Source organism: Panthera tigris, chromosome F2, assembly GCF_018350195.1.
Source record: "Panthera tigris isolate Pti1 chromosome F2, P.tigris_Pti1_mat1.1, whole genome shotgun sequence".
Taxonomy (NCBI): domain Eukaryota; kingdom Metazoa; phylum Chordata; class Mammalia; order Carnivora; family Felidae; genus Panthera; species Panthera tigris.
The window spans coordinates 19,911,484-19,934,342 of NC_056676.1; the positions used below are offsets into that span (position 1 = coordinate 19,911,484).

At 42.0% G+C, this 22,859-nt stretch overlaps 1 protein-coding gene across 5 annotated transcripts in view; it reads left to right on the forward strand.

The window, feature by feature from the left end:
- SULF1 (sulfatase 1) overlaps positions 1-22,859 on the forward strand; it is a 176,963-nt gene that overhangs the window by 18,162 nt on the left and 135,942 nt on the right. For 4 of the 5 annotated variants that reach the window (XM_042973036.1, XM_007084770.3, XM_007084772.3 and 1 more), the window contains exons 1-2: positions 7,142-7,382; positions 16,786-16,880. The gene's annotated coding sequence lies outside the window, so the exon portion shown is untranslated. Of the gene's footprint in view, positions 1-7,141; positions 7,383-16,785; positions 16,881-22,859 lie in introns of those variants that run through there. The other variant, XM_042973037.1, reaches the window with a different exon arrangement.

Here is a 22,859-nt window from a genome sequence, read left to right on the forward strand (position 1 = left end):
TTATTATTAATGATTATCAAGCACTGCCTTCTTTGAGAGAACCCTATTGTTTTCCTTTACATAATTAAATATTCATATTTAAACACGGAAACTTAAGCAACTGTTTATAGGGTCACCCTTTCACTAATGCTTACTGAAAGAAGGAATAGATTTTTTACTCGCCCAGGGCAAATAATACTGAACTCATGCTTAGGACACGAACTCCCTAAAAGACTGTTAGAAAAGGGAGGAGGAGAGCCTGGGTGGCTCAGTTGCTTACGCATCCGACTCTTGGTTTCAGCTCCAGTCATGATCTCTTGGTTCATGAGTTTGAGCCCTGCATTGGGCTCTGTGCCAACAGTGTGGAGCCTGCTTGGGATTCTCTCTTTCTTCCTCTCTCTCTCTCTCTGCCCCTCCCCCTCTCATGCTCACTCTCGTTCTCTCCCAAAATAAACTTTTAAAAAAAGAAAAAGGAGGAGAAACTGAACGATAACTGAGTACTTAGCACATGAGAGACACTGCTATTCACATTCAGACTTTGTTATTCCTATATTAGTCATTCTAGTTGTAAGCAAAGAGCTAGATGAAAATATTACACACCTGTAGAGCTAGGAATTGGACCCAAGTCTCCAAAAATCAATTCTGTCTCTCAAAAGAAAGTTCCATATAAATGCTAAACAGTAAAACCGGGTCATTAATTACGTGAAAGCAGTTTACATTTTTCTACAATTTACGCCTTTTTTCTTCCGCCAGACTAATTAAATCTCAAATGCTGGTAAAGTGCTTCTTCCCACAACTTACTAGTTTTTTGTTTTTTTTTTTTTTTTTTTTTTTTGGTAAAAAGCTAGATGAAGTTTCACTGTGAAGCTGGCGAGGAAGAGAAGACCGAGCTTCCAATAAAAACTTGCTAACTGGTGCGGCACACTGTGCGTATCAAAGTGGAACAAGTCCTACAGAATACAGACTGGTCTGCACACTGTTTGCTATGGGCTGGCTGAAGTGCTCATCTCTTAGCCTCATCCCCTGGGCTCACCCCCAAGCCAGCCTTGACAGGGTGGAAACAACCCCCCAGGAAAGCACGACTGCTGATTTGGAATCTAGGGCACAACACACACACACGCCGCTCGGTGTTTTCTGTAAGGCATTATTGCCGTTCCTAATAAGCAAGACACATACATGCTTACTCAATGTGTTTTCCTTTGATTTACATGTCCTGGCTTCTTAAACCATTTCCAGAAGTCCTGAGGAAATGTGACATAAATGTGTTATCTTTTCCTCCAACAGAATGTCAGATCACTTCTTGAAAGATCCTTTCCAAATGCTTTAGTTCAAACCGGTTTTAACAAACTTGAATATATACACCATAATTAGGAAGCCAATTTATTCAGTTAATTTGCATCAGTCTAAATAATTTTTCCTGACAGATGACTTCCGTTCTAAGTACCAAGTACTTTTTAATCCTAGTCAGGTTATTGCTAAGGATAAATGATTTCACATTTCTCATAAAGATGCCAGTCATTAAAAATATTAACGCAAATTCCTTCCCCTTGAATAGAAATGAGCTGTTATGTTAGCAATGTTGCTGCGTCAGCTTTTCTATTGTCAAATACAACAAATGATGAGAAAATCAATTTACTCTTTAGAATTAGTCAAGTGAGGAATCCTTTGAAGTGGGGGTGCCGGGTTTTGCCTGGGTTCTATAATCACATAAAAGCGGGTACTGTATATATGTTGGTAAAATGTTGTGAAATTTAATGAGGACTATTTGCCGCCGTAGACCTTCCAGACAGAATCTATCTCTGAAAAAGAACTCCCCGCTCCTAAAATAGAGGTTTGATGAGCAGCAGATGTGGGTTAAATGAACCCTTGTTCAACTGAACTGAGAATATATTCTGATCTGTACGAGGCACAGGCCAGAAAAGGGGGTGTGATGATATAGCACAGCCTCAGCGTTGAGGTTGGCTGTGGAGTTCGAATATATTTATTTACTCCATAAAGTGTCTCTTGTAAGGCAGAATGCAAATGAGCTCTTCGTTAATACATCCTAATAGTCAGAGGATGCCATACATGATGCTCAGGGAACAATTTACAGTTTTACTTTGTAGTCAAAGAATGTGTGGAGGAAAGAAAGTCAATGGGTAGCCATAACCTTTACAGTGATCTATGCCCTGGCAATGATTTGCAAGTTCCACAATTTTTGTTTCTCCACCCATAAAGGGAAGATTAGATCGTTGCTCAAGAATGACAAGCATTTAATATTTGGAAATGACTGTGAAATAATGAAGTGCCTGGATTCTATAGAAATGCCGAGGAGAAAAGAAGATTAATTTCAAACCAAAATCTAGTACAAACACGACCTTCCTATTGTAAATCTCATGAATAGGAAAAGAAATTACATCTAAAGCTTTGTTTCTAGGGCTCAGAATTTGGAAATATATTAATATTGGAATGTTTCAAATGGAGGGAAAAAAGAGCTGTTTATTATAATCTCTTCGGCTGTGGAGATGGGAAAAATTCTTTCTGCTACATTTTACAGAAAGAATGCAGTTAGTAGAGATTTAAATGACAGGAATGGAAGGGTCATCTTTTTATTCTTTTGCCTTCAGGCAGGGCTAAAGTTAAGTCCTCTCAGGAAAGAGAACAATGCTGTTACTCCCAAAAATCTCCAGGTGAGAATGATAAAAATTAAAAAGAGCAGACAGGAAAGCTCTGGGGCCTGGAAATTAATAAAGGTCAGTTCTGGCTGACATAATTTCAGTTAAAACTCATTTCTATTTGCAAATAGCCTGACACTTAGCAAAACTCCAAAGGATGTGATATTTGGCACCAGTTCTCTGCAAAATTCCATTCAGTATCAGTATTCATGTCTGGTCATTGTTTTGTTCACCTCCTCTTCACCCCGCGGGTAAGAGGTTCTAGAATGACCAGACGCAGGATGTCCGACACTGCACATGTGGGAACAACAGCGGTTTGTCAATCACATAGACCACCAGCCCAGGGGAGGCGGACGCTACACGCCTGTAGAGCCACTCAGAGGTTGCATTCGGGAACACAGTGAAACAGAAAAGGCTAGGGCGGGGGTGTGTGTGGGGGGGTGTGGTAGGCTTTGTAGTAACAAGAGGATGAAGTGTACCTTGATTCCAGGGCGGGATACAGTTGGCTTGTTTCAAGGATCGTGTGGTCTGGCAGGGAAGTGAGACTTACTAGGCTGGGGACCAGGTGGAGTGCAGCTGGGGCAGCTGTAGAGGAGCTGGCCAGGTGGGGAGCCTTTCCGCCTGCCGAGGGAAGGGAGGAGCTCACTTTCCCTTGCTATATTTGGCCCCTCCAAGAAAAATGTCTTTGCCACACACACCGTGTCTCTTGTAAAAAGAGTTGCTTTTTTTTATTTTTATTTTTTTATGTCTATTTATTTATTTATTTAGAGAGAGCTCACGCATACATGCGCATAAGCTGGGGACTGGCAGAGAGAGAGGGAGACAGAGAATCCCAAGCAGGCTCAGCGCCCTCAGCACAGAACCCGACGTGGGGCTCGAACCCACGAACTGTGAGATCGTGACCCGAGCCAAAACCAAGAGTCAGACACTTAACCAACTGAGCGACCCAGGCACCTTGAAAGAGTTGCTTTTGACTGGATTAATAAACAGGGGGATGTAAACAGTTTTCTAGTGAGTGCTCTCAAGCCAAGCCTATATAATTAGCAAGATGATTCATGCAAAAGCGTCCTTTGCCACTCACTTTGATTTGAATGAGAAGGGGAAGAGGGTCCTAAACCATCCAGACAAATTACATATTTAATTCCTCACTTGATTTTAATTTGTCACGAGGTGAATATTGACTGACTTGAGACTTACAGCCAATGGCCGAAAACGGTCTAGCTTGCTGAAGCCAAGGTGTTTTTCTGCCTTCCATTTTTCATGAAGAATTCTGTCAGGAAAGACAGTCAGGTCAGATGATCTCTCACTTTCCCTGCTGTTTAAGAAGCAAAGAGATAAAGGGTACAGGGAGGCCAGTGGTTTCAGAAAGGGCTTGGACATCTGAAGTTAATGCTAGGCCTATTATAAAATTTGGGGCAAGACATTTAATCTCTCTGGACTTTTTCAGGAGGAAGTTAAACTATATCAAGAAGGTTGGTTTTGTTTTTTGGGTTTTTTTTTAGTTTATTTATTTATTTTCGAGACACAGCCCAAGTGGGGGAGGGTCAGAGAGAGGGACAGAGGATCCCAAACAGGCTCCATGCTGCCTGCACAGAACCCAAAGTGGGGCTTGAACCCACAAAACTCCGAGATCATGACCTGAGCTGAAAGCAAGAGTCAGATGTTTTCTTCTTTTTTTCATTTTTTTAATGTTTTTTTATTTTTAAAAAAGAGAGACAGAGCATGAGTGGGGGAGGTGGTGCAGAGAGAGAGGGAGACACAGAATTCATAGTAGGCTCCAGGCTCTGAGCTGGAGCACAGAGCCCAACGCAGGGCTCGAACTTGTGAACTCCAAGATCATGACCTGAGCTGAAGTCAGAAGCTTAACTGACTGAGCCACCCAGGTGCCCCCAGGAGTCGGATGTTTAACCGACTGAGCCACCTAGGAGCCCCTAGATCAAGAGTTTTAAAATAACTTTTTAGTAGCAAAACCCTTATTTCAAACAAAACTTAAAGTCACTCTATAAAACAGATAGAAATGAAGCTTCTTTGTTTGAATCCAATGACTGGGGCCAAGCCCAACTTACCTGGCCTCCCGACACGACACGTGTCCTCTTTCCCAGTTCTTCCCCAAAGATTCCTGAAGCACTTCCTGGAGAGCCTCGCGTTCCTTAGAATCCGGTTTGAAAACCAGCCGATGAGACACTGCCTAAGGTTCCTCCCAGCTTTCAGCAGAATGGAAAAATTGTAGGCTGGGTAGACAGATAGATGTGGGTTCAAATCCTCGTTCTGCCACTTCCTGACCTGAGTTACCAGTTTCTCCATCTGCAAAGTGAAGATAAAAATAGTTCTGTTTTAGGACAACTGCTGCGTTAAGAATGCACGTGAAGCATCTAGCCAGTGTCTGGAACCTAGTAGGGTCTCGCAAATGGGAGCTAGAATAAACGTCATGGCTCTGATTGAGGAAATATCCTATACTTGAACTGCTAAATTGCCACGAGACTTCTGTCATTCCTAAAGCCAAAACCTCAAGAACTTGAGGCAAACATTTCCCTTTAGAACCTGAATTGGTTTTCATTGTTCCCAATTAGTGGAGGCGGGAAAATTCTTCTAACTGACTGAACATTTTGTGTGCACTGGAGAGCATGTACTGTGTAGATACACCCCAAGTCTCTTAAATGACGCCGTGGTCGATCCAACCACCACAGATGGAATTTAAAGCACGTTGCCTTCACCAGAGAATATCAGGGGGGATGTCATTAAGAACACTTTAATGCTAAGCCACAAGAAATTCAGTACCTGACAGCTCACGGTCTATATTTCACCCTGTATCATAAAACGATTCACCAGGGAGCTGTTGTTCGTTTGTGCAATTGCTGTTGTGATAGCCTGTGGTTCTTTCAATAGCGGAGGGGTACCCCCCCCCCCCTGTAAAATGCATCCCAGAAGTCTGATTTCTGAAAATCTCACCTTTGGGGAATTTTCCTGGCATTCTATTAAGTAAGCTCCACTTTATAGGTTTTCTAAATGTAGTAGCAGAGGCTCAGTGGATGCCGGCCATTCTGTTACCCTCGCGAACTTACACCTGAGGGGAGGCTGGCTCTGGTAAAGTCTGGATGCCCCTTTCCGTGTTTTGTAAAGCTTTCCTTTAAAAAACAAACAAACAAAAAAGGTTATGCACAAACCCCTCTAAGCCTAATGCCCAGGTCCACCATCAATATTTTGCCACCACGTGGCTGCGTTCACCTGAGCCCACGGACGTTACCCAGGGCCCCTTCGGCTCCCAGACTGATGGGCCAGGTGAGATCAGGTCGGCTGTCGGTTAAATTCAGGAAACATTCATTAAGCGCCTGCTTGACACAGGCCCCGGTCCCCTAGGCCATCCTGGGGAACCACATAAGTCTCGGAGCCTAGAGGGAGGCAGATGGCCGCTGAAATACAGCAGAGAAGCAGAGCCGGCAGACAAAAGAGGAGAAATTTGGGAAGGATTCTGTGGGGAAGTTGGGATTTAACTAAGCTTTGAAGGAAACGGGAGTGCAGACATTCCAGGCTAAGGAGGAGGATGTGAGTAAGGCTAGGAAGCGAAGGAACTGAAAGGCCATCTTTAGAGCATGATTCATATTCTAATGTGCTGGGGTAGGTGAGGCCAAGCGAGGGCTGGGAGGTTGGTCAGGAGCGTGGAGACAAATAAACGGGAGTTCTGAATACCAGGATGAGAAAGTTCCTTAGGAGTTGGGGAGATGGGGAGCAGGGCCGGGAACAGGGCAGGACAAAAAGAATCTTAAAAAAAAAAAAAAAAAAAGGAGGTAGCAAGTTGGGGAGGGAGAGTCAGCAAGGAAGATTGATGCTCAGAGTGAATCAGAACTTTCTCAGACCCAAGCTCCAGGGAGGCGGGAAAGAACCCTCTGGCTCGGTCTATTGCTCCCACAGAGGGAAAAAAAAAAAAAAGAGAGAGAAAGAGAGAAAGAAACCACGAGACCCACAGAGATTGCAACTGGGGGACTAAAGTTCAGCCCCGGAGCAGGGAGCTCCCTGCAAGCCTTCACCGGGAAAACAAGAGAGGGCGTAGAGAAGCAGCAGCAAACACCTGGTCTGAGTCTCAGAAACATGAGTGTTTGCTCAGCACTTGGTCTCTGGAACGCCCGCCTTTGCAAACACCACATCTTCCCCGTCCACTGCGTCCCGCCACAGGCGGCTACCGTGCGGGCGCCCGGGGCGGGGAGCCGGAACCGCCCGCCCTCCGAGGAGCCTGCCCCCGTCGCCGGCCGGCCAGCTGCAGCTCACTGTTTGTTTGCCGACGTTTGCATACAACACTGAGTTGCCTTTTTTTCCTCCCCAGTCGGTTCGGCGGTGTCCCGAGATTCACCCCCAGAGTAACTTCTGCCTCTGCTCCTCCTCTTCTTGGAACTGCCTTTTGTTTGTCTGGCAGCCTTGGTTCTATGGGGGTGTGTGATGATAATAATACGCGGGCTTATATAACCCTCTTCATCTTGCAAGCACTTCGCAGACAGTCCCTAATGAATCTTCGGGCGGCTGTAGCGGCAAAGAGGAAACCCCAAGCCCGGGCGCGGAGGCCAGAGGGGAGGGCGGCGCGGGTCAGAGGCCGGGCCTCCCTGGCTCCCCGCGCCTCGGAGGTCAGGGGAGATAAGGAACAATGACTCTCGCCCTCGGGAGGAGGAAGGAAGTCCCGCTGCCACCTTATCTCTCCTCCTCTGCACGCTCTCAGTTCCCAGAGCTTGTTCTCTAGAGAAGATTTTGAAGGCGGCTTTTGTAAGTATGATGCTCTGCTTTTTCTTTAGAAAGGAAGGAAACTTTCCTCGCTGCCCTGGTCCACCTCATATTATCTATTCCTCAGGAGTCAGTTTCCCCCGCTCAGCTCTGGTTCTTGGGTGATGGAAAGTGTGCTTCTGGCCAAAGGTCCTCCACCCAGTAGGGTCCCTCCCAAAGACCATGGGAGGGGAAAGAAGTTTGGGTTGATAATGCACTGAACGAAAGAGCACCCCGGCCAGGTGCTGAAATTGGCCACTTTCACCACCTCCTGGTCATGTCTGGCCGTCCCACACACATCTCGTCACCCTAGAGAGGAATCCTGGTTCTTCGCCTGCCTTGTTAGGCAACCAGAAAGGATGGAGGGACTTTAATCTTCAGGTTCTCTGCTTGCAGTGCTCACAATTTCAGACAAATGGAATTGTTGGAAGTTTCTTTTCACACTCTGAAATAAATCCCGTCTCTCGGTGTAGGCTTGAAAACTTGCACAGGCTTGTATAAACTCTACAAAAGCACTGCAACTGTAGTGGACATGTGAATTGTTATTAAGTTTTTCACCGCATAGCTGAAAGGTCTTAATATTAAAGGAACATGGACACTAACTTCTCAGGCCCTGGCAAACCCCAAAGCTCTGTTATTAAACGGTTCTCGTAAAGAATGCTGAATTCACAGAGTATTTTTCTCAGGGATGATGCTCACTGCTTTGAGAAACTGTCTTTCAACAAAAAGTGAACTTAAAACCCTGGAACAACACGAAGAAAGATACAATTTCTGAACACAAACTAGAACTTAAAGAAAGTTCTATTCTGGGGACTTGTGCAATTTGCATTTACAGAACCATGATTACAACTTGGCTTAAGTATGGCATATAGAAAATTACTGTCTTTACTCAGGTAAGAAAACCGAGACTTAGAAATTGGCAATAATGTAGAAAAACAAGGCCTCTCACTTTTAGTGCCAGAAGTGCTATCTATGATGTGTCCGCTGAGCTTGATTTTCTTTATCTTTAGATACACAGATGCAAAAACCCCATATAACGAGTATGTATAAATGTGCGTGTTTGTGTGTATGTTTATACACATACATATGTGAGAGTTCAGGACAATTAAATATATATTTAAACATATATACTCTTACATTTGTTGTATCTATCTAGTGCTCGGAATTTTACATGATAGCATGACATCCAAAATGGGCCAGGCGGAAAGATTTCATATCAGATTTCAGAATGCCATAGAGCTATTTATTCAGCAAACATAGGATACATTATAAAATTATGTCTATTTTTAAAGAATCTTTTTAAATGACATTTCCACTTAGAATTCTCTGTGGCTTCCAAGAAATTCTAAGGCATAATTAAAGTTGAAAATGAGACTGGATTCTAGTTGCTTTTACCCCTAAATTTAAAAGTGATCTGTGAACACTAAATTCTATCTGCTAGCTAATGTAATTACAAGGATCGGCCACATAATCTCAACGTTAGCTTCAAAGGCATACTCAGTCATAGTAGAAAGAGTACAAACCACGATGGGGTCCAGATTTGAGGCTTGCTTTTGCCATTACCTGAATGTGACCAGCGGCAAGATCTTTAAGATTTTTAGCCTCAGGTTTCACATCTATAAAATAAGTTCAATACTACTTTCCCCAAAGGCAGGATTGTTGAAAGGACTAAAAGGGAATAATATATGTGAAACACCCAGCACAGTGTCTGAAAATAGCAGTGTTTCAGTCAATTTTAGGGCTTTTTAAAACGATTTTTTTAATGTTTATTTTTGAGAGAGAGAGACAGAGACAGAGACAGAATGTGAGAGGGGGAGGGGCGGAGACAGAGGGAGACAGAACCTGAAGCAGGCTCCAGAGTCTGAGCCTCCAGCACAGAGCCCGACACAGGGCTCATACTCACGGACTGTGGGATCATGACCTGAGCCGAGGTCAGACACTTAACCAACTGAGCCACCCAGGCACTCCTTAGGGTTTTTCCATGTACTTTATTATGTTTGATTCAGTTCATTCATTTATTGAGCATCTACTATGCATTGCGTGCTATGCTAAGCACTAGTGATACAAAGGTGAATAAGATTAATATCCTGCCCTGGGAGAATTGATAGCCTGAGGAGACAGTTTGAAACGACTGATAATTTTCTTAACAGTGCGATACCTGTAAAAATAGAAGTGTGTTTCAGATGAAGTGACAGAAGTGAAGCTAGAGTGATTATTTCTGCCTGGTGTCAGTCAAAGGAAGTTTCGCAGTGACACGGTGAGTGTGAGTTTTAAAGGATCAGCAAGAGGTGTGGCAGGACTTCGTAGAAGAGAAGAGCATTGGGAGAGAAGAAGGTGTGAGAAAGCGTGGGGTAAGGAGCTGGTTTCAGTTAATGCCAGAGTGTTGCCTCTAGGAGGGGCTGGGGATTTAGTCAGGGGCCCAATCATGAGTATCCTGGTGCCTCACGCCGAAGTGCTTGGACCTAGTACTGTAGTAAAACTCAAACTCATGCACGGACCAGCTCACGATCTGCAAAAAATCTGTTTTATAGGTTCAGATCGATATACAAAAAACTTGGGCTGAAATGCAAACCAACTGCACCAGTAAGATATCGTTTGGTTTAATAGACTATTATTGCATTTGTTTGTACCGAACCCATCCCAGTGACGGAAGCATTATAGCACAAGCTTCTTAACTCACCAACCCTAGCACTTTCAGGATCACTTTTTAACCAGTGGGAGTTAAGGGAGGACTTTGCATGGGGCTGAGGAGGCAGCAAGTAGATAGGATTTTTTTGTTTCAGGAAGGTTTTACATACAGGAGTTAGTATCCAGTATGGAGTGGGGGTTGAGCAAAGGCCCAGGGGGCTGGCAATACTATAAACTAGAAGACCAGTTGATAGACTGTTGTAGGGGAGCACCTGAGTGGCTCTGTCGGTTAAGCGTCCGACTCTTGGTTTTGGCTCAGGTCACCATCTCACGGTTCATGGGATCAAGCCTTCCGTTGGGTTCTGCACTGACCACACGGAGCCTGCTTGGGATTCTCGCTTTCTCCCTCCTCCTCTGGCCCTCCCCCGCTCATATGCTCTCCCTCTCTCTGGAAATAAATAAATAAACGTTAAAAAAAAAAAAAAAAAAAAAAAAGGACGTCTATTGAAAAAAACAAAAAGGCTATTGTAGTTTTCCGTGAGAAATGCTGAGGTCCTGAGCTGTGTAGGTGGACAATAGGGTGCAGATTCCAGAACTATTTAGAAGGTACGGCATTCTCAGCTTGGGGGCTGAATGAGGGAGTGAAAGAAAAAGGAAAGGTCTGTGTTAGTTTTGGGCTCACCCGGGTAGCTACGATGGAATACCATAAAACAAGAGGAGGCACAAGTTTGTAATAAAATTGAGTTCGTTTGGAGGGGTGGTGGGGGAGGGGAGATGTTGAGTTGAGGTGTCAGTGAGAGGGTAGACTCCAACATTGAGTAAAAATCAAAAGTAGTTCTTAAAAAAGTGTAAAAGTTGCCAGATTTGGGGTGGTGGCTTTTGAGGAGAGACAAAGTTTAAGCCCCCCCTATTCTGCTTGGTGCCCCCAAGAAATGTCAATATCTAGACTCACTGGGCTCTGCCCTTTCATCTTGCAACCGTGCTGTTGAGTGGATTGTTTTTCCATTAACTTTTCAACAGGAAGGCCATGTCTAGGGCAGTCTTGCCAATAGCCATGCATACCCTTAAAAAGACTAATCTGTACTTCCTCTGAGCCATCAGGAATGAGTAGAGACTCGGAAAAAAAAGATCTGGGCTAGTAGAATACTTGCTGAGAAAGAACACATATTCTTAAAGAATATTGGATCATGAAGAAGAAGCCCTTCCACAGCAGACTTTTCCACTGCTCTTGAATTAGGGGATACACTCAGAAACTAGAGAAAAGGAGGTAATTTCTAAGACTAAGGCAAAGTTGGTGATTATCTACTTTGCCGTTACTCAGCCTACAACCATTTCCTTCTTCCGTGTGACAAGGGAAGTTCTTCCTATATGCTTGAATGATACGTAACTGGAGAGAACGGGTGGATAACATTTGCGAATTTTTCAAAGATGACAACTGGAAGAATTTTAACATTTAGAATGAATAGAAAACAATCTGATTAACAGGAAGCTGTGACATTTTAAATCTTTGAGGTCTGATTACTTGATTACCTTCGTTTTCTTATACCTTCCACCCTTTCTACACTCAGCACTTAATCTTCTATGGCAAAGCCTCGCTCGGATTTCCCGCATTTCAGAGTGCCTTCCCCACCTGAATGCTTCAGAGCAAACACCACTTATTATGAAACGGGCTTAGCCCCAGACTTCATGACTAGTCTCACAAAGTCATATAATATTTCTGTCTGGTAGGTAAACTGTATCAACATATTTAAAAACAGATTTTAAGAAGCTATTTCCACTTCTGAATATAAAGAGGTTTATCACTCATCAGAAAGATATATTTGGTTATAAGCTGAATCCCATCTGGCCTCTGATGGTTCACTTCAAAATCCCCCAAACTTCAGAAATTATTTTGGGCTCTTGAAATGATGAAAAAGGTTTCTATTTTTACCAAACTGCTTCCGACATTAAAAAAAAAAAAAGAAAGAAAGAAAGAAAGAAAGAAAAGAAAAAGAAAAATTCCAAAAAGGAACTGTTACTATCTCCATTATACAAAATAATCACCCTCAATATATTTTAGCATAAGATGAACTTGCATCCTGCAAAAGTTTATTATTTAAAGAAGGAGCAAGATACATTTGGGGGAATCCCCATTAGCACAAGAGGAAGCTTGAAGAATGTAGTGAGCTTCCATATATGGTGCTGACCATCCCACACGTAGGCTACTCAAGCCATTTAAAGTCTTGGCTTCATAAGCAAGTGCTCCACTCTCCACAGTCGTTTTGGGTCTGCTGACATGATGATTTACTCCAGGCGGGGTGCCACCAGAGCCACTGCGCTGTCCTGAGCAGTGTTTGAAGAGTGGATGGGCTGCAGCTGTGCAGTCCCCCAGACACCTGAGTGCGGAATATCGCCGGATTCTGCCTCAGTTCGGAAAGCTGGAAGTTCCCCAACTCTCTCTTGGGTTTGGCTTCCTGTTCACATGTTTTCGGTCCCATGTCATTGTGCATGAAGTAATAGTCCCACATGCGAGCACCGGCCACAATGGCAGGATTTGTGTGGTTCAGTGCAAGGTTTCTAATGAGGACAGTTTGGACCTTCCAACAGCTCCTTAGGGAAAGCAGTTTGGAACTGTTATTACTTTCCAAGGCACAGCAAGCAGAGACGGAATGCACTTCTGCAACAAGACTGAAAGCAGCTTCCAGAAGAAATGGAAGGACAACTACCTGAGAAATCTAAGCGTTTACCGTCCACGTCTGTCTAAATGTATATGTGTGTGTGGCGTAGATAAATGCCTCCAATTCACAGTTTAAAAACATCAGTTACTGTTTCAGCATTTCGCTATGAACGCTGCTAGTGTTTTCCACCGAGGACTGTTATTTTAATGACATTGCTCTGCACCAAAATCTGATGAGTTTACGAAGTTTGAGAGCCAGGAAATGCAGCTCAGTTTCTGAACAACTGAAAAAAGCCAAGAGTTAAGTTCAATCATCTACTTGCTTTATAGCATGGATTCCTAAGTGCTAAGTACAACGCTAATGCGGAGAGAAAATCCAAACCAAACTTTTAAAGTACAGTCCTTAAACTATCCAACTCAACTTCCCAGTATATTATCAGCAGGTGAAATTCTGGCACACACCCACATTGAGTTGTGGATGTTAATGTCAAATTAATGGGCATGGGTGCCAGCATTTCCTAGAATTTTAGAGCAGAAAGGGATTTTGGATGTCTCCCAGTCTTATCTGTATATTTTATGAACAGAGAAACCGAGATTCACACGAGCACACGCTCTCTCTCTCTCTCTTTCTCTCCCCCCACACGTCTTTGCGTAAGACACATCTGAGTCTTGTGCTGAGCGGTTGCTTACAGAAAATATCATAAGTCTGGCTTGAGAAAGAGAAAGAGCAAAATGGTCTAGAGGTAGGCCAGAGATCCCCTGCTTCATTCAAGTTTGTGTGGCCTAGCTTCAGTGCCGTGTGGGCCGGAAATGTATCCTTGCTTCAGGAACCATCCAAGGTCTTAGATTAGATATTTTTGACCAAAACTTAAATAAACTCCAAAACAAACCCGGGATCAATATGTGACTCGGGTTCTGGCGATAAAGTGATGCTCTGGAGTGCCTGGGTGGCTCAGTTGGCTAAGCGTCCGACTTCTGTCAGGTCATGATCTCGTGGTCCATGACTTCGAGCCCCACTTCGGGCTCTGTGCTGTCAGCTTAGAGCCTGGAGCCGGCTTCGGAGGATTCTGTGTTTTCCTCTCTCTGTGCCCCTTCCCTGCTCAAGCTCTGTCTCTGTCTCTCTGTCTCTCTGTCTCTCTCTGTCTCTCTCTCAAAAATAAATAAACATTGAAAAAAAAGTGATAAATAAGTGAATAAAGTGATGCTCAATCAGTGCCCGGTACTTACCAGGGGGCCACATTATGATTAGAGTATGAGATGTATATAAAATCCCAGGTATAATCTCATGCTTAGCAATCTTAAAACCTGGTTGGAGAGATGAGACCTTCACCCGTGTAGGCAGCAGCAACGACAGTGGGGGCTGTATAACTACATGTTACATTTGTGGCGCAAATTTCTAAGTGTTGGAGGGCTGACGACAGAAATGAAAATGGACCTGGTCAGGAAATGTCAGGACTTCAGCTGATCCCAGACGGGTGCTTAGAATTTGAATATGTGGAGGGAATAACTGTGGCTTTTTCTAGGTAAGGAATGGCAGAAATGAAAGCATAGAGTCTCACGGGGGACCCTGAGGAAGCCAGGCTGGTGGGAACTCTCCTATAGCGTTTCCCTACCTGACTGATGGATCACAGAACCCCCTGTATTGTCTTACATTACTATCTACTAAAATGTGACTGAAATATAAACCCTAAAAAAAACCTGGGCGTAACTCACTTGAATGATATTTATATAACTTTGCGTCCACAATAATATCATTATATTTGTATCATTGAAAATCAAAAAGAAATTACAGATTAAATATAAACGAAACCATAAACTAATAACATTCTCTTTAATAATGTTAATTTTATTTGCCAGATGATGCTGTTTTGCTGAAATTGAAGAATAAATTTGTTTCAGCAAAGTGTTCATTAATGAAATTCTAAAAAGAAAAAACATTTTAATAAGAAATTTCTTTATTTTTATTAGTAAGAAATTTCTATTGCACATTGAGTACTATGCCTATTTATAATGAATTGGTACGAGTGCTACGTGTAAATGAAGACAGGATCCAGGCAATACATCTGCTGGGATCAAGGTTATGGAACAGAAAACTGCGATGGCTCAACTGTCTTATCACCTTGCTCTATTCTGGCCAATAAAACTTTACACGGCACTGCAAGAGGTATTTGACTCCCATGGGCACATACTTATCAGGCAGATATTTAGGCTGCCTCTGTTCTTTCTGTAATAGCCGGTAGCAATTAAATTGTTACATTATTCGCCCACAAATTGTCATTTTAATGATGACAAATCAGAGCCTCCATGTATAAAATTTACGAAAAGTCTGATCTCGGTCCATGAAAATATCTTTTGATCGCAAATTACCACTGCAAGAGCTAAAACAACAACAACAAAAATTAACCCCAATTATAATGCTTGCCAATGTTTACTGTGTGCTTATGATGGGTCATGAACTCTTCGAAATTTTTTACATGGATGCTTGCATATAATTCTCACATCAACCCTGTGGGTTAGATACAATGTTAGATCTCCATTTTTCAGAGGATACTGAGGCATAGGGAAATTAACTCACTCAAGATCACCTAGTGAATGCTGTAGGCTGGAATTCAGGCATCTAATTCCAGGGTCTGCTACGCCCAATAGTATATTCAGAACGATTGCACAAAGGATGTTCTTTGGCCTTAGGCTATGCCAGCGCGACCATCCCAGATACTTATAGCTTTACGTTCATGTGTTAACTTTTACTTCCAGAGATCACAGGGTGTCATGCATAATTATAAAAAAAACATTTCTATGTCCTCCAGGGACGTATTTAAAAAGTAGACATCCGTGTGATACTTATAACAGTTTGTAATATTATCAGAGACGTGAGAACAGAGAGAGTAGAAGTCCTGCAGCTCACCAACCCCCAGAACGGGAAACACAGGGGAGTAGTTCAAGGGCCAGCTGGGTTGGGTGTGCCAGATTACAGGGGTGGCGTAAGTGGGTGGAGGAGTTGAGCTTCTGTCAGGAATGGAAAGAGACATGATAAGGGTGGCGTGGGAAGAAGGGTCCTGCAGCAACAGGCCAGCTCCAGGGAGTCCCTGCTGCAGGAACCTCACTCTAAGAATGAAGCTTCCAGAACAGAGCAAAGGACTAGGTACTGCCCCACATTCAACCTGGATCACTAGGGCCAGTTAAGATCAAGAAGAGATCCCAGGTCTATTTTCCTGAGGGAGATCATCTCTACCCATTACCTCTGAAATTCCCCTCTGCATATACCAATAGACAGTTGTTTTTACCAGTGAAGAGGTAAGAAAGCTCCAAATGAAATGTTTTAATATTTATTTACATGGGCAAGAGAAATACCTTTTCAAGGTAAAGGAGTTTTGGGGTTATTAGATCATGTGTGATGTTTTCCTATTCTTTTGTATTTCTTGTATCTTATATTTTCTGGTAAGATACACATTATATATCTAATATTTTTCTATATTATAAATCATAGATGTGTACATGTTAAAAATGTGCTATTCATGGCAGCAAGATTGCATCATCAAATACTTAATGCATTAAACTGCGTGTTTCCTCTTATTCAAAGTATCTAAGTTGATTTTAGTTACTTACATTTTTCAACTGTAATAAATGCAGAATAGAAACAAATTTAACCACTTGTTAAATAAGTAGCAAGGTAGCTTACTTTGCTACTCATCAAATAATAGCTTACAGCAACTTTAGGAGATTTTGTGACTCAGCACATTTCCCTTTAAAACAGGTCTCATAACCTCAAATTAGATGTCACTCAACTTTTAAACTCGGAACACCTTCTAAACTTTTGAAAAGAAACTCTTCTCTATTAGTCTTAGGAAATCCAGTCAAAGAGTAATATGAAATGAATCTGAGGGAAAGTCTTTCCCTTGATGAAGAGAGAGTCAAATGGAAACTTCTACAAAAGGACTGAATTACTCACCATACTTCAAAGTCTCTTGCAAGTGATTGTAAGAAAATCGGCGTGGATAAAATTTGGAGAATATTATTCCTAATGATGTTCTCTTTTGAAGTTGTGAAAGGGCGCTATCAGAAAGATAAGAGAAGCCACTGATAAAATGCAACTGAGGACACTTTGACTCTTCTCCATCGTAGGTGCTGACTGCCACCCACCACTGTCTGAAGAAGGCGAACTTGGCAGATGACGTGAAGGTTCTCCAGGACAGAGTAACTGCAGAACATCTTCAAAGGTACTCGTATCAAACATTTATCTCTTAGTTAATTAAACCAAGGTGCTAATTAAACCTGAGCACACCATGTCACTTGAGGAGAGGAGAGTTCCATGGATGGGGAATTGTAAGAAAGAGAGCCTTCCTGTAACATTTTCATCCTTCTTGGCTGAGAGAGCTAAAAGGGGCCTTAAATGTGGTAGAGCCATTTCATGAAATTAGGCTTCAGGAATGGCAAAAGAACCATCTGAATAATGAGTATTTGAAGAATCAGGGTGCCTGGATGGCTCAGTCAGTAGAGCCTGTGACTCGTGATCTAAGGGTTACTGGGTTTGAGTTCCACATTGGGTGGAAAGATAGAAAGAAAGAGAAAGAAAGAAAGAAAGAAAGAAAGAAAGAAAGAAAGAAAGAAAGAAAGAAAGAAAGAAAGAAAGAAAGAGAAAGAAAGAAAGAAAGAAAGAAAGAAAGAAAGAAAGAAAGAAAGAAAGAAAGAAAGAAAAGAGAGAGACAGAAGAAGAAGGGAGGAAGGAAGGAAGGAAGGGAGGAAGGGAGGAAGGGAGGAAGGGAGGAAGGAAGGATCATAGAACTTTATTAACATGTCATGAGCTGCTCAGGAAGCTCAGGGGAATCAGTCACAGGGAATGGCAGGCCAGCTACACCCAGCCATCATCCACAGTCTCAGGAGTGAAAACCACAGATGTCACCTGTCTTGTTCATAGCTTGCCTTCACAGTTTCTTGTCTTGGCCACATACACACTAGTGCCCTGAGTGTTGTGGGGCTGGGAAGAGTTACAGAGACCCATCCCAGCCATGCAACCTTAGCTGCAGAAACATTCTCAGGGGTGTTGATTCATGTGAGTTTACAGCCCCATGTGTCTTTGCTTAAATGTCAACATTGAAATTTGTTTCCTTCTACCCCCAACCAAATTAATGCAATGGAAACTGCTGAGTTCCTGTTGGTTTCAAATTACAGCTCTTCAAAGTCATTACTCTCTGCTTGCTTTTCATTCTAAGCCTTGTGTTGGCCCAGGTTGGCTTGGATAAAGTCCTCCAATCACCAAAAAGTTTGTGAACCTCACACAAACAAAACAAAATGAAATCTTCAACAGGTCTGGCCTGAATTTCAGGTTTGTCTTTTGAGGATTGATTTATCCAGCTCCTCTTTCTAATACTTGTGACATTAAGCATTTTGTGTCCTCTACAAATGCCACATTTAGAAGGGAAATATCTAGAAGTGTATGGGAGTGTGGGGTTACTTCCTTGACAGAAAATTATGAACACTGGCAATTTTTTTCCTGTAATTCTCAGTGCTCTGTGTGCAAATGGTCTGGGGTATCACCAGAAATGTAGTGGAAGCTGGTTACCCACAAGCTAAATAAAAAATAAGAGAAAACAAGTTGAAGTTGAATGAAGTCTCCTTCCTTCAAAACTCTGGACAGGAGAGGAAATACTCCCAAACAGAAACTAAAAAAGATTTCTGTTCAGAAATAAATTCAATAAACAGTAGAACTATGACTACTTCAGAGTTCTTCATCTTCTTGAGTCAGTTCTCCATTTAATGGGCAACTTTATCACTTTAAGCATTATATCCTTTTCATTAGTATATTCTTATTATGAGAAAACACAAATGTGTTTAATATCGCATCAAGTTAGAATTACATGCTCAAATTTAACACACAAGACACTACTTCTTAAAAACCTATAGGCCCCCTGTGAGAGAAGTCTCTGGTCTGTTTTTTCTCTCTTTGGACTGGAATATTCAAATTCAAAGTCGGACCAGTGGCCAGCTTCAACATCTTCGTCCTTCCTCATCCATCATTTGAGCTGTATTAGATAGGTAACTGAGTCACTCTTCACCACCACATCTGTATTCACAGATCCACAGTCTTCCCATCTGGTAAATTTTGTAGAAAAAAATGAGTCCTTTCTATGTGTGCTCAGACAGTCAGGTTTATAAAATAAGGCCACTTTAATGAGGCTTAGAGCTTCAAAATGCTGCCCTGTGCATTTTTGATTACCTCTCTGCTCATGTCATCTGGATATAAAGTTCTTTCATTTAATATTTTTCCAGCTTTAAGAACTGCTTACCTGCAGTTCAGTGAACTTGGCATCACCTCCAAGATACATAACACAAGAAACAGAACCAGGAGATGTCATAAGCAAAACTCAGAAGCTGCCTAAGCATCCCCTGACTATCCGATTGCCAGAAGATTCTCTCTTGTTCCAAGGAGAGATAGGTTGTATTCACATGCAATAAAACAACAAAAGGACAATTAAATTTCACAGCTTGGGGGAGATTTTGAGGGTTCTTGTCAAAAATGTTCACACCTGTGGAACAGACTGTTATTTTTTTGTGGAGCCTGGTTTTCAGCTTGAAGTCCACCTGCCAAAATCTGAATGGCTTCTATTGTACCTTCTGGTCTCAAAAACTGCACTGTCAGACAAGGCTTGGGGCACACAGATGGGATAACTTAGAACAGCAAATATGTTGTTTATAAGGAAATTAAGACCTTTCCTAGCCCTGTTGATGCCCATTTAGGATGGAAAATTTTATCAAAGCATGTCTTAGTTGTGCCTCCCTGGCATTTTATTATTTTCTATATTACTCTAATAATTTAAGTTATACTCAATGCCTTAATTTAAATTTAAGAGATTTTTTAAATTGTCCATAAATTGTAATAGTAAACTCTATCTTTTCAAGGAATCAACTTCAGATTTAGACCCTAAAAACTTGCTAAAATTTTCTTTGGGTATCTACTGAGCATTTAAAGCTTGCTGTGGAATATAAAGAGCTGAATCTGGGGCTGCTAAGAAGCCAACTGTTTTCATTTGTGACCATTGTCACCCTGAACATTTCTCAGTGCACATCCTAATGGCAATTAAAATAATGTATTTGTTGTAAAACAATACGATAGCGGGACACTAGACTGGCTCAGTTGGTGGAGCATGTGACTTGATCTCAGGGTTTTAAGTTTGAGCTCCACGTTGGGTGTAGAGATTACTTAAAAATAAAACCTGGGGCACTTGGGTGGCTCAGTCAGTTGAGTATCCGACTCTTGATTTCAGCTCTGCTCATGATCCTAGGGTCATGGGATCAAAGCCCATGTCGGGCTCTGTGCCGAGTGTAGAGCCTGCTCGAGATTCTTGATTGCCCCTGGATCATGCATTCTCCCTCTCTTACTAAAAAGAAAATAAAATGATACAAAGTAATTCATAAAAAAAACACACAACATAATAGGGACCCAATATGAAATTTTTTGAGGTAAAACACACACCCACTTAACCCAAGCCCAGGATTTTTTTTTCTAATATGAATCTATGCAATCCGGAATCATAGAAAATTGTTGCTATGGACTATATCTGACCCACAAAAGCAGCAATTTCATATGGTCCTAGCTAATATTTTATGTAATTGGAAACATAGAGAATATACAATTTTATTCTGATTCTTTTCACTCTTATATCGAAACAGTCTACAGTTTCTGCATTGTCTTCATAGTTCATAGTTTGAAATTGTGCTCTATTACATAGATGTGGACACCTGAGTGGATTTTGCTTTTTCCCGATAAGAGATAACAGTCAAAAAAAAAATCTAACCCACACCTTCCTCACATAGCCGTTTTATTTAGTTGCCTTCTAATGCCAGTTTTTAAACTAATGTCTTCTCCTGCATCGTCCTTTCAGCCCCTCCGAAACTAAGTACTTTCACATGTGAGTCATAATACAAATGTAAGCGATCAAGCAGGTGCCAGTATGCGCAGGCATACCAATGTGCACACATGCATACACATCGTTAAATGGACCTGTGTAGACAGTACATCCTCAAAGCCAAGGAGTTTGTGGTGAAAGAAAACACCAAACGTCAATAGGATGGGAAACGTTGTGCCCATCAGGCTGTGTCACCTTTTGCTGGCTTTTCTCCATTTTCATCTGACTGAGACCTATCCCAGCAGACGGCCCTCCCAGTGCACTTTGGCTGCCAAGAGAATAGGGCTTTGTCTACTATGGCGAGGAAACAAACTCCAGGGATATTAACCGACCAGAGGAAAGCCCTTTGCTCTTGCTGTAATGATACATTCAGGCAGGAAGTTAAGAGGAAAATAGCTACTTCTCTGGGGATGAGGAGTGTGGAGCGGGAGGGAGGAGAGCAGTTTAATTATGATGAGGGTGGGGGTGGGGAGATGAGGACAGTCACAAGTGGAGATCAAGAAAAAAAGAATGGGATGATGTCATTCTTTACTGGGACAGTCACTGAAATGAAATCAGGTCACACACAATGGTCTTGTTCTATGCCTGCAGCCATGAGTGTTACAAGAGATCACTTTGTGGTAATGCTTGTTAGGAAGGGTCTAAGGGCCCTGCTTACATTAAGATGTCCCCCAAGACATCTTTAAGATGGATCAGAAGGGCAGAATCAGTCCATCCAATGCTGAAATGACCCACGCTAGAGGCACAACATTTGCTTAAGATCAGCGAGCCACAGTTTAGGATAGAAAAAGTCTGCATTCTCACAACAGTGAATTTTAAGAAGTAAAATGCAACTCCACAACTTGGTTTCAGGCCAGATGTTTTAAATTGATGTCCCTTTTCATAGGATAGTTTTGAATGGCATTTTGGAGTTAAGATGGAATATATTTGCCAGTATAATGTTGCATTTCCTGAAAAGAAATACTGCTTTGTACTATGTTAGTGCATTTTCAGGACTGATTAACTCTGCTTACATAGGAAGCATTTGATTTGTGTCACTGTTGAATCCCCAGTGCCACTGGTGGCAGATATATTCAAATTTAGGTTCCTTCTCTCAAAGATGTCCTAATTTAACCTCATTCATCTGCTTAGATTTCCTAAGGAGAGCATCACAATTACAAATGAAGGTTAAGTTTTCTAAGAAGTCATCCCTTGAATAATTAGGTGATAAGGTCAAATCCTGTTATTAAGGTTCTGTTGTTACCGCATTATCTAGGGCTCCAAACAAATAGGTCATTGATGGAGACTTTTTTGGGACATTTTTGCCGTGTGAGTATTTATAAGGGTAGAACTGGAACACTGGAGGCTTTTTACATTCGCATCTGCAGGTTAGAGAATCTACAAAATTCGATGTTCGCTTTTGGCAAACCGCTAATCTTCAGGGATGGTAAGATCCTTCTCTCTCCGGTAGACTATAAAAAATGTAAAAATAAAATTAGATTCCAGTGAGAATTCATACTGGTTTTATGATGTTGCCCTCAAATTACTAGAGAATCTTGTAGTGATATATTTGGGACAAATGTGTTTGAAAGTTGCTGCGGATTATGGCTGTCACAATGCAAGGTGGCACATTTTGAAGGGATCCTTTGGGGTGGTAGAGTCTAACATGAACTTCAGTGGTTTCTGCTTCCCTTTTTTTTTCGCATTTTTATTTAAATTTTAGTTAGTTCTGCTTCCCTTATTTTTAAATGGAAGACGGTCAGGCTACAGGGCCTTTGAGAGAGTATAATTATTTAAAAATTGGGGTGTCTGGGTGGCTCAGACGGCTAAGCATCTGACTTTGGCTCAGGTCATGATCTCATGGTTCGTCATGGTTCGTGGTTCGAGCCCCATGTCAGGCTCTTTGCTGACAGCTCAGATCCTGGAGCCTGCTTCGGGTTCTGTGTCTCCCTCTCTCTGCCCCTCCCCCACTCGTTCTCTCTCTCTCTCTCTCTCTCTCTCTCTCTCTCAAAAATAAATAAAAACATTAAAAAACTTTTTTTTAATTAAAAGGTATCCATAATATTTTCAAACAAGTGATAGACATCATCAGAAACTCTCAAAATTTCCAGTGTTTGATTTTCTTTTCTGTTTATCTCCTAGTAGCCTTTAAAGAAATCTAAATTCATTAACCATAGCCAGTTGACAATAGCATCTAAAATGCAGTTGTTACTTTAAGCACATCCATTATTTACAAAGCAGGTAAAGTAGACATGGCTTCTTACAATGGGATTCACCATAAATTTTTTTTTTAATTTTTTTAAAGTTTATTAA